An 11,492-nucleotide genomic window follows, 5' to 3' on the forward strand; every position below is an offset into this window, starting at 1 on the left:
GGCACGCATAGTAGCCTGCACTTAGTACTACACATGCGACCTATCAATCTGGTACACGTAGTAGCCTGCACTTAGTACTACACACGTGACTTATCCATCTGATACACGTAGTAGCCTGCACTTAGTACTACACATGCGACCTATCAATCTGGTACACGTAGTAGTCTGCACTTAGTACTACACACATGACCTAACCATCTAATACACGTAGTAGTCTTCACTTAGTACTACACACGTGATCGAAACTATCAGGTACGCATAGTAGCCTGTACTTAGTACTACACATGCGACCTAACAATTTGGTACACGTAGTAGCCTGCACTTAGTACTACACACGTGACCTAAATTTGTCTTAAACACATAGTAGCCTACACATAGTACTACACATGTGTTCTCACAATGGATTATTCGTATCTCTTCTATTCCGAAGGTTCAATCGAGAAATTCTTCACTTTTTAACATTTTACTAACTCGTTCTTAGTCAATCCCAATTCATAGTTTACATCAATTGATCATTCTATAGGCAGCCACATCTCATTTAGTAATAAAAGATAATAACATAAAAATAATCGAAATATTATTTACATACAAACTTACCTCGGTGCAAAATATAGAAATTTTGCAATTTAGTCCACAATCTTTTCCTTTCCCCGATCAAGGTCGATTCCACGTCTTTCTTGGTCTATAATAACACATTTGACTTCTTAAAATGCTCAGATTATTCAAATTAACCATAAAACAATCTATGGAAAAATTTACAATTTTGCCCCTAAAGTTTCACAAAATTACGATTTTGCCCCTAGGTTCGGGAAATAATTTTTATTTAATTTACTTGTATTTTAGGCTTAGCTGAACCACTTTAATTACTATAGCAGTCCACAATTTACATTAAATCACACACTTACAGACATTTTACTCTTTTTTACAAACTAGTCCTTTTATGCAATTTCAACAAAAATCACTTAGTAAAAGTTGTTTATCACACTCCAAACATTCATATTCTTCCATAAAACATCAAAATACATGCATGTAATCCAAGGGTAAAATTTTAAATATAAACCCTAGCTCAAAATATTGGTAGAAATAAGTAAATTGAGCTACGAGGATCTCAAAAATGTAAAGAACATTAAAAACGGAACTAAAACAGACTTACAATCGAGCTTGGAAGTTTGAAAAACCCTAGCTATGTCTTTCTCATGTGAAATTCAGCCAAGGGGATGAACATGGACAAAAAGTGGCTTTTAATTTTGTTTTTAATTCAATTTAATAACTAAATGACCAAAATGCCCTTAATGAAAAACTTTGGAAACATGCCTAACCATGTCCATTTTTGTCCACCAACTTAACCAATGGTCTAATTACCATATAAGGACATCCAATTTAAAATTTCATAACAATTGGACACCTCTAACATGTAGACTCAACTTTTGGACTTTTTACAATTTAGTCCTTTTGACTAAATTGAGTGCCCAATTGTCAAAATTTTCGAACGAAAGTTTTACAAAATAATTCCATAAAAATGTAGACCATAAAAATATAATAAAAACATATTTTTCTATGTCAGATTTGTGGTCCCGAAACCACTGTTTCGACTAGACCTAAAATCGGGCTGTTACAACTCTCCCCCTTTTAAGATTTTCATCCCGAAAATCTTACCAGTAAAGAGGTTTGGGTACTGTTTCCTCATGGCTTCCTCTAGTTCCCACATAGTCTCCTCTACTCCATGCCTTTGCCACAATACTTTTACTAAGGCTATACTTTTATTTCTCAACTGTTTAATTTCCCGAGCCAAAATCTTAATCGGTTCTTCATCGTAGGTCATATCCAGTCGAATCTCAATCTTTGTTAGAGTAATCACATGTGAAGGATCGGAACGATAACGTCGTAGCATTGACACGTGAAACACATTATGTATCTTTTCCAACTCTGTCGGCAAAGCTAACCGATATACCACTGGCCGTACTCTTTCAATAACCTTATATGGCCTAATAAAACGTGGACTCAACTTGCCTTTTCGGCCAAATTTGAGAACTTTCTTCCATGGGGACACTTTCAAAAATACTTTATCTCTGACCTGAAACTCAATCTCTTTTCTTTTCAAATCTGCATATGATTTCTGTTTATCGGAAGAAGCTTTCAAACAATCTCGAATTACTCTTACTTTCTCTTCGGTTTCCTTAACCAAATCAACTCCGTGAATCTGTTTCTCGCTAAGCTCGGTCCAATACAAAGGTGTTTGGTAGTTGCGACCATACAATGCCTCATAAGGTGCCATTTTTATATTCGACTGAAAACTATTTTTGTAAGCAAATTCAACTAGTGGTAGGTATTTCTCCCAACTACCTTCGAATTCTAAAACACAACATCAAGACATGTCTTCAAGAATTTGAATTACCCTTTTGGATTGACCGTCAGTTTGCAGATGAAACGCGGTATTAAAATTCAATTTCGTACCCAAGGCTTCTTGCAACTTTTTCCAAAACCTCGAAGTAAATCTTGGGTTTCTATCAGAAATAATAGACATAGGTACCCTGTACAATCTCACAATTGCAACAATATACAATTCAACCAACTTATCAAGTGAGTAGCCGGTACGTACCGGTATAAAATGAGCCGATTTCGTCAATCTATCAACCACAACCCAAATGGCATCTTTCTTTTTCGAAGTCAGAGGCAAACCTGTCACAAAATCTATCGTGATTTTGTCCCTTTTCCACTCGGGAACCATCACTGGCTGAAGTAAACCTGAAGGTACCTGATGTTCGGCTTTAACTTATTGACAGATCAAACACTTTGATACAAACTCAGAAATGTCTCTTTTCATACTTGACCACCAATATAATTTCTTCAAATCATTATACATTTTTGTGCTGCCAAGATGAACTGACAAACTACCACTGTGTGCCTCATATAAAATCTTCTGAATCAACTCAGTATCTTTCGATACACATACTCGATCATGGAACATTAAGCAATCATCTGGTCTGATTCGAAATTCTGAGTTACAACCTGATTCACATTGAGCTCGCTTGGCTTGCAAATCACTGTCATTCTTCTGAGCTTTACAAATTTGCTGAAGAAATAACGGCCTAGCCCTTAACTCGACAAAAATCGAACTCATACATAGCCAAACTTGTACTCATTGCTCTCAAAGCAACCAAGTTTTTCTGCTCAAGGCATCTGTGACTACATTCACTTTCCCCAGATGATAGTCAATCATTAGCTCATAATCTTTCAATAATTCGAGCCATCTCCGTTGTCGCAAATTCAAATCCCTTTGATTCATTAGATACTTCAAACTTTTGTGATCAGTAAAGATTCGACATTTCTCACCGTATAAATAATGACGCCAAATCTTCAAAGCAAAAACAATGGCGGCCAATTCGAAATCGTGCGTCGGGTAATTCTTCTTGTGTGGTTTCAACTGTCTCGAGGAATAAGCTACCATTTTACCTTTTTGCATCAACACACAACCAAGACCAATTAATGACGTATCACTATAGATCACAAACTCTTTACCCGAGTCGGGTTGCACTGACACTGGTGTTTCTGTCAATCGCGCTTTCAGCTTCTCAAAACCTTGCTGACACTTTTCAGTCCAATTGAACTTAACACACTTTTGCAGCAACTTAGTCATAGGAGAGGCAATCATCGAGAATCCCTCGACAAAGCATCGATAATATCTAGCTAAACCCAAAAAGCTTCTAACCTCGGTTACATTCTTTGGAGGTTCCCAATCAACAATTGCTAAAACCTTGCTCGGATTAACCCGAATACCATCACTCGAAACTAGATGTCCCAAAAATCCAACTTTATGAAGCCAAAATTCACTTTTACTGAATTTAGCGAACAATTTGTTTTCTCTCAAAATCTGTAATACTATTCTCAAGTGTTCGGCATGCTCGGACTTATCTCGAGAATAAATCAATATGTCATCTATGAACACAACCACAAACTTATCCAAATATGGCCGAAAGATTCGGTTCATCAAATCCATAAAAATAGCCAGAGCATTAGTTAATCCGAAAGGCATCACAAGAAATTCATAGTGTCCATACCTCATTTTGAAAGCAGTTTTTGGCACATCTGACTCTTTAACTCTCAACTGATAGTAACCGGATCTGAAATCTATCTTTGAAAACACTATTCAAATCTCGGCAACAGATACTTGTTCTTTGTAGTCACATTGTTGAGCTGTCGGTAGTCAATATAAAGTCTCATATATTCGTCTTTTTTCTTTACAAACAATATGGGAGCACCCTAGGGAGAGAAACTAGGTCTCACAAACACCTTATCTGTTAACTCTTGCAACTGAGCCTTTAATTCTTTCAATTCAGTTGGAGCCATTCTATACGGAGCAATCGAGATCAATGCAGTCCCAGGCAATAAATGAATGGCAAACTCTACCTCTTTAATCGGAGGCAACCCAAACAATTCTTTTGGAAATACATTTGGGAATTCACAGACTACTGGCACTGATTCAAGTCTCGACTCAAACATCCTGGTATTCAATACATATGCAAGATAAGCTTCACACCCTCTCTGAGCAGACATCTGCGAAATCACCATAGGCAATTTATTTGATTCATCTGTTTCAACCCAAAGAATCTCACCATTTTCACATTTCAACTCAAGGGTTTTCTGTCTACAATTTACCTTGCCATCATGTAATGTCAAGCAATCCATACCCAGAATGATAGCAAACTCATCAAATGGTAACAACATCAGATTAGCCGGAAAACAGTGACCATCAAAGGACAATTCTTGCAAACTTTATCTACTAACACATATTTTCCTAAGAGGTTTGACACTTTAATCATAAATTTAGTAAGCTCTACAGACAAACTCTTACTAGATATTAAATTCTAAAAAACATAGGAATGAGTAGATCTAGGATCAATCAATGCAATAACAGTAGTATCATAAAGAGAAAATGTACCAGTAATCACATCGTGAGATGGCGCCTCCTCACGAGCACGTATGGCATAAGCTCTAGTAGGTGCTTTAGCTTTCGATCTCCCAGTTGATTTCTATGTCACACTTTTACTACTAGCTCCACTTCTAATATTTCTCAGAGGTCTACTTCTATTAGTAGTGCTAGTTTGTTTGACATTCTAAAAATTTTCTTCTTCAACCCTTTTTGGACAGTCCTTAATATAGTCTTCTCGAGAACCATACTTGAAACAAGCTCGACTAATTGTCCAACACTCACCTTGATGTTGCTTACCACAATGCTGACACTCAAGTCTATTAGGCCTCACATTGCCCACACTTGCCATTGAAGTAGCTTGAGCTTTAGAACCCGAATATGATCTCCCATGGTCTCAGTGTGAATATCCGGCTGAAATCGTCAATCGAGGATTCATCTCTTTGGAATTCTTTGACTGATATTGGAATGACTTACTCATTGGCCTCTTTCTTGCATCTCTGGCTTCAATCACAGCTTTTCTCTTTTCTTTGTTCATCTCTTTGGCTTTACCAGCTTGATCAACCAATACCACAAACTCTTTCAAATCTAAGATCCCAACTAACAGTCTAATGTATTCATTTAACCCATCCTCAAACCTTTTGCACATAATAGCTTTGGTAGACACACACTCTTGGGCATACTTACTAAGTCGAACAAATTCACGTTCATATTCTGCCACAGACATTTTACCTTGTTTCGGCTCAAGAAACTCTTATCAAGGGAAAGCGAACGTCGTTGCTGATGCTTTGAGTTGAAAGTCCTTATTTTCTTTGCGTGCTTTGAACACACAATTAGCTTTGTCTGACGACGGTTCGATAGTAACCGAGTTGAAAGCGAAACTGTTATTTCTACAGCAGATTTGTGAGGCTTAAAATTTGATAATGAATTACAAGCAAAACGAGCTCAGTGTGAGTCAACTTCTGATTCAGAGTTTTAAATAGGGCCCGATGATTATTTGATGTTTCATGATAGAATATGTGTACCAAGAAATTCTGAGCTCATTCAGAAGATTCTAAACGAAGCACACTGTAGTTGTTTATCAGTACATCCAAGAAGCATGAAAATGTATAACGATTTCAAATAGCTTTATTGATGGCACGGTATGAAATAAGATATCTTAGAATTTGTTTCGAAATGTTTGATTTGTTAGCAGGTCAAAGCTGAGCATCAAGTGCCGTCGAGTTTATTACAACCTATTATGATTTCTGAGTGGAAGTGGGATAGAGTAACAATGGATTTTGTATCGGGTTTGCCCTTATTCTGAAAAAGAAAGATGCGATCTAGGTTGTTATTGACAGATTGACGAAATCAGCTCATTTCATTCTGGTACGTACGGATTATTCGCTTGATAAATTAGTTGAGTTGTATATTTTAGAAATTATGAGATTACATGGTGTTCCCCTATCTATTGTTTCGGATAGAGATCCAAGATTTACTTCGCGATTTTGGAAGAAATTGAAAGAAGCCTTAGGTTTAAAGCTACATTTTAGCACAACATTTCACCTACAAATCGATGGTCAATCCGAACGAGTTATTCAGATACTTGAGGATATGTTGTGTTGTTGCATTCTTGAGTTTGAAGGTAGCTGGGAGTAATTTCTACCGCTGATTGAACTTGCTTACGATAATAACTTCCAGTCGAGTATAAAGATGGAACCGTACGAAGCTCTATACAATAGTAAACGTTGAACACCATTGTACTTGAGTAAGCTCAACGAAAATAAGATTCACAGGGTTGATCTGATCAAAAAGACTAAAGAAAAGTTGAAAGTATTCGTGATAGTTTGAAAGCAACTTTGGATTGAGAAAAATCATACGCAGACTTGAAACGGAAAGATATTGAGTTCCAGATTGGGGATAAAGTGTTTTTGAAAGTGTCGCCGTGGAAAAAGATATTGTGGTTTGGTCGAAAAGGAATATTGAGTCTACGATTCATTGGACCGTATGAGATTACTGAGTGAGTAGGGCCAGTGGCATATCGGCTATCCTTACTGCCTGAGTTAGAAAAGATACATAATGTGTTTCATGTATCGATGCTAGGAAGATATCAATCAAACCCTTCGCACGTTACTTCTCCAACTAATGTTTAGATACAGTCAAATTTATCATACAGTGAAGAACCGATTCGAATTTTAGCTCCCAAAATCAAAGAGCCAAGAAATAAAAGAATCGTATTAGTGAATGTAACAGCCGATTTTGGGGCTAGTTAGAGTAGTGGGTTCAAAACCAATAATTTGAGGTCAGAGAAATTATTTTTCTCTATTATTTTACGGGTTATAGCATGTTTACATGGATGCATGAAAATTTTGATGAATTAATTTTAGCTATTGTGAGCTTAATTGCGAAAAAGGACTAAATTGCATAAAGGGAAAAGTTTTGTTTTACTAGAAAATGGTGTTAAATAACTAGAGAATTCTTTAAAGAGAAAATAGACCCATTTTATAGAGGTGGTTGGCCATAGAGACAAAGAAAATAGAAATTCAAAATTAGGTGAAGTTGGTAACCTATTTTGACTAGAAATAAGATAAAATAAAATAAAAGGCTACATCTTTTTATCATTCATCTTCTCCACTGAAAAATCATCAAGAAAGGGGTTTTGAAGCTTGAAACTTTCAGCCATTAAGTTCTCTTATAAGTAAGTGATTTTGATGACTTTTCTTGATAATTTTTGTAATTTTGGGACCCTTGTAGCTAATTTAGCTAATGGAGGGACTATTTTGCATTATGGTTGTGAGTTTAGGGTTTTTCCATGAAAGAATTTATGTTATGAGATGAAAATTTATGGAAGAAAATGAGTTATAGTTGTGAACTAAACAACTTTTATGAAGTGGTTTACATGAAAGCCCCTAAACAAGACAATTTTGTAAAAGTTACAAAATAAGTAGTAAAGGTGTGAAATAATTGGATTTATGAGTTTCAATAGGCTTAAAATAGATTCTTATAGGTTTGGTTAATGAGGAAATTTGATGGGAAATCGATTTATGAGCTTTGGGGAAAAATCGTAATTTTATGAAAGTTTAAGGGCAAAATGGTCATTTTGTGAAAAAATGAATTATGAAATGTCTTGATTTATGTGATTACTAAATTAGTGAATTTTATCATTTTAGATCAAGAAATACGAAATTCGGACCTAGACCGGGGGAAGACCAAGCTAGTAGACTAATTCAATCTAGTTGCCCACTTTTTGTATACCGAGGTAAGTTGCACTTAAATATTACAATTCTACTATTATTATGCATTAAATTATTGATATTGCATGAAATGTTCAATTTTGTTACAAATATACATGAAGAAATTTGATGTGGTGAAATTCCCGGTTGAACCATAGGAATAGATCAGATATCTATGCTAGGATACTAGGGTTATGAGAGCCAGTGTAAGACCATGTTTGGAACATGGCATCGGCATTTATATGAGAGCTAGTGCAAGACCATGTCTGGGACATGGCATTGGCCTCGACATGTGGGCTAGTGTAAGACCATGTTTGGAACATGGCATCAGTATCGATATATGAGAGCCAGTGTAAGACTATGTTTGGAACATGGCATCAACATTTATATGAGAGCTAGTGTAAGACCATGTTTAGGACATGGCATCGACTCGACATGTGGGCTAGTGTAAGACCATGTTTGGAACATGGCATCGACACCGATATATGAGAGCCAGTGTAAGATCATGTTTGGAACATAGCATCGGCATTTATATGAGAGCTAGTGTAAGACCATGTCTAGGACATGGCATCGGCCTTGACATGTGGGCTAGTGTAAGACCATGTTTGGAACATGGCATCGACACCGATATATGAGAGCCAGTTTAAGACCATGTCTGGGATATGGCATCGACATCTTACCCTTTTTAATGAGGCTTATTGGGTATCCATTTATTTTTCTAACTGGTTCAACGAGTAACTTAAAGATTATATCATGATTGAGAAAAGTTATGATTACGTTGCAAATGGTATAGGTACCTATACAAAACTCATAAGAATGAGCTCGGGTTATGTATATGAATAGTAATGATGAAATGAGTAAGTTATGTCTATAGTCATTCGAGAATCTTGTGCAAGTGTATGATATATTATGAGTATGATGTCACTTGGTAAAGCGATGTTAATTATTTACTTGTAACTTACTAAGCTTTATGCTTACTTCCTCTCTTTTCCATTTTTCTTATACTACCGACAAGCTAGCTCGGGAATCAAGGGACGTGTAACATGCCTTAACCGTATTCAAAGTCGGGACAGGGTTCGAGGCGTTACCGGACTTAAACATTCACAAACATGCAAAACCGGGCCATAAAATTTTATCCAAATTAAAACTTTTCAAACACATGTAGATCGTCCCTTATACAGGCCTTTGAGGCCTGAAACATACATCGGGGTGGTTTGGGACTAGACCGAGGACTTTAGAAAGCTTTGGGAAAACTTAGAAAAATTTTCATGAAACAGGGTCACATACCCGTGTGGACATAGGGACACGCTCGTGTGTCTTCAACACGCCTGTGTCCTCAGGCCGTGTAACTTTCTGTTTATGACGTCGGCAAAACAAATTGATCCACACGGCCAAGCCACTCGCCCTTGTGCTAGGCCGTGTCCTCCATACGACTGAGACACATGGTTGTGTCTCTGCCCGTGTAGCCAACACTTAGGCTATTTTCCAAGCCTTATGTTGTCCTTAATTCTCTCCCATACTTATACACATTATAGACACACTTTATAACATCAATTTAATGGTTAATCATCCTTTACTAAAATTTCGTTAAAGCATTTACATGTTGTCATACATGTGTTTATTACCTATACTCATGTTACACCAATATAGACATTCCAGTTCACAATCTACAATTTTCCATATTCAATCATTATCAACTTACTACCATGCCACACATTCATTCCATGACCACGACCACCTCAAATGGTCTTAGGGAATTCATCATGTACATGTGTTATACTAATCATTCATAACAACCAATTATAAACACATCACAAACATTAACACATAGCAAGAATAATTAGGCTTACAAGCCTTAACCATTTAAGCCACATCTCATGGCCATACACAATAAATCAATATAAGCCGATACATTTGGCTAATCATAACAACATCAAACATAAAAACTAGTCCTTATAAATGCCACTCACTTGAAAGTATTTAATAAACATATGATAATACTCCGGAGTTGTTGGCTTGATAGTGTGATGCTACCTCCGGCGGTCTCTAACCCCGAGCTAACCAGAGAACACTAAGGAAATGGAGAGGAGGGAGTAAGCTTAAAGCTTAGTAAGTTCATATGAAAATAATAAGCAAATTATCAACATGATTCCTTGAAAATGTAATCATAATTACACTTTTGCCGATTTTCTGGTCATGCTGTTTTCTCGAGTCATAGTTACTAATTTATTTATATCCGGAGCTACGAAACTCAAAATTAAGATCCGTTAATTTTATTTGAAACTAGACTCATATATCTTCTTACTATAAAATTTTCAGAACTTTGGTCTATCTAATAAGTATAGTTTGTTCATTAAATATACCGCTATTTCACTGCCTGATAGTTTCACCCTTTCTTCACTAAAAATTATTTATCTCATGGTACGGGAATCCAAATTGAGAACCGCTAATTTTACCAGAAACTATACTTATAAAGGATTTTAAGTATGCAAATTATGACCCATAATTATTTTTTTTATAATTTTTAATGATTTTCCCTTATCAAAACAGGGGATTCCAAAATTATTCTGACCCTGTCTCACAAAAATCCAATTATCACAGAATATGAAATTCTTTTCCCTTTACCGTTTCTTTTATGAGAAAATAGACTCATTAAGATTTTATTTCATATCTTGTTAAACCTCTAATTCAATTTATACCATTTTTGGTAATTTTTCAAAGTCACACAACTGTTGTTGTCCAAAATTGTTTTATTACAAAATTTCACTTTTACATAATTTCACTTACTCCATTCTATCTTACCAAAAGATTTACTCAACTATTGAGCACATTGCTCACAAATTTTCACATAGATATGTTTGCACTTATGCATCACATAGTCATGTACATATGTATTTTCACTTAGTAAATTTCCCGTTGAACTCATTGGAATAATAATAGATACCCGGTGGCCTGTGTATAAACCACCCTTGTAACAGAAGCTCTTTGGTACGCATAGTAGCCTGCACTTAGTACTACACATACAACCTATCAATCTGGTACGCATAGTAGCCTACACTGAGTACTACACACGTGACGTAACCATCTGATACACATAGTAGCTTGCACTTAGTACTACACACGTGATCAAAGTTAACGGGTACGTATAGTAGCCTGCACTTAGAACTACACATGCGACTTATCAATCTGGTACATGTAGTAGCCTGCACTTAGTACTATACATGTGACTTAACCATCTAATACACGTAGTAGCTTGCACTTAGTACTACACACGTGATCGAAGTTAACGGGTACGCATAGTAGCCTGCACTTAATACTACATATGTGACCTATCAATCTGGTACACATAGTAG

Source organism: Gossypium arboreum, chromosome 2 (assembly GCF_025698485.1).
Source record: "Gossypium arboreum isolate Shixiya-1 chromosome 2, ASM2569848v2, whole genome shotgun sequence".
In the NCBI taxonomy this organism is placed as follows: domain Eukaryota; kingdom Viridiplantae; phylum Streptophyta; class Magnoliopsida; order Malvales; family Malvaceae; genus Gossypium; species Gossypium arboreum.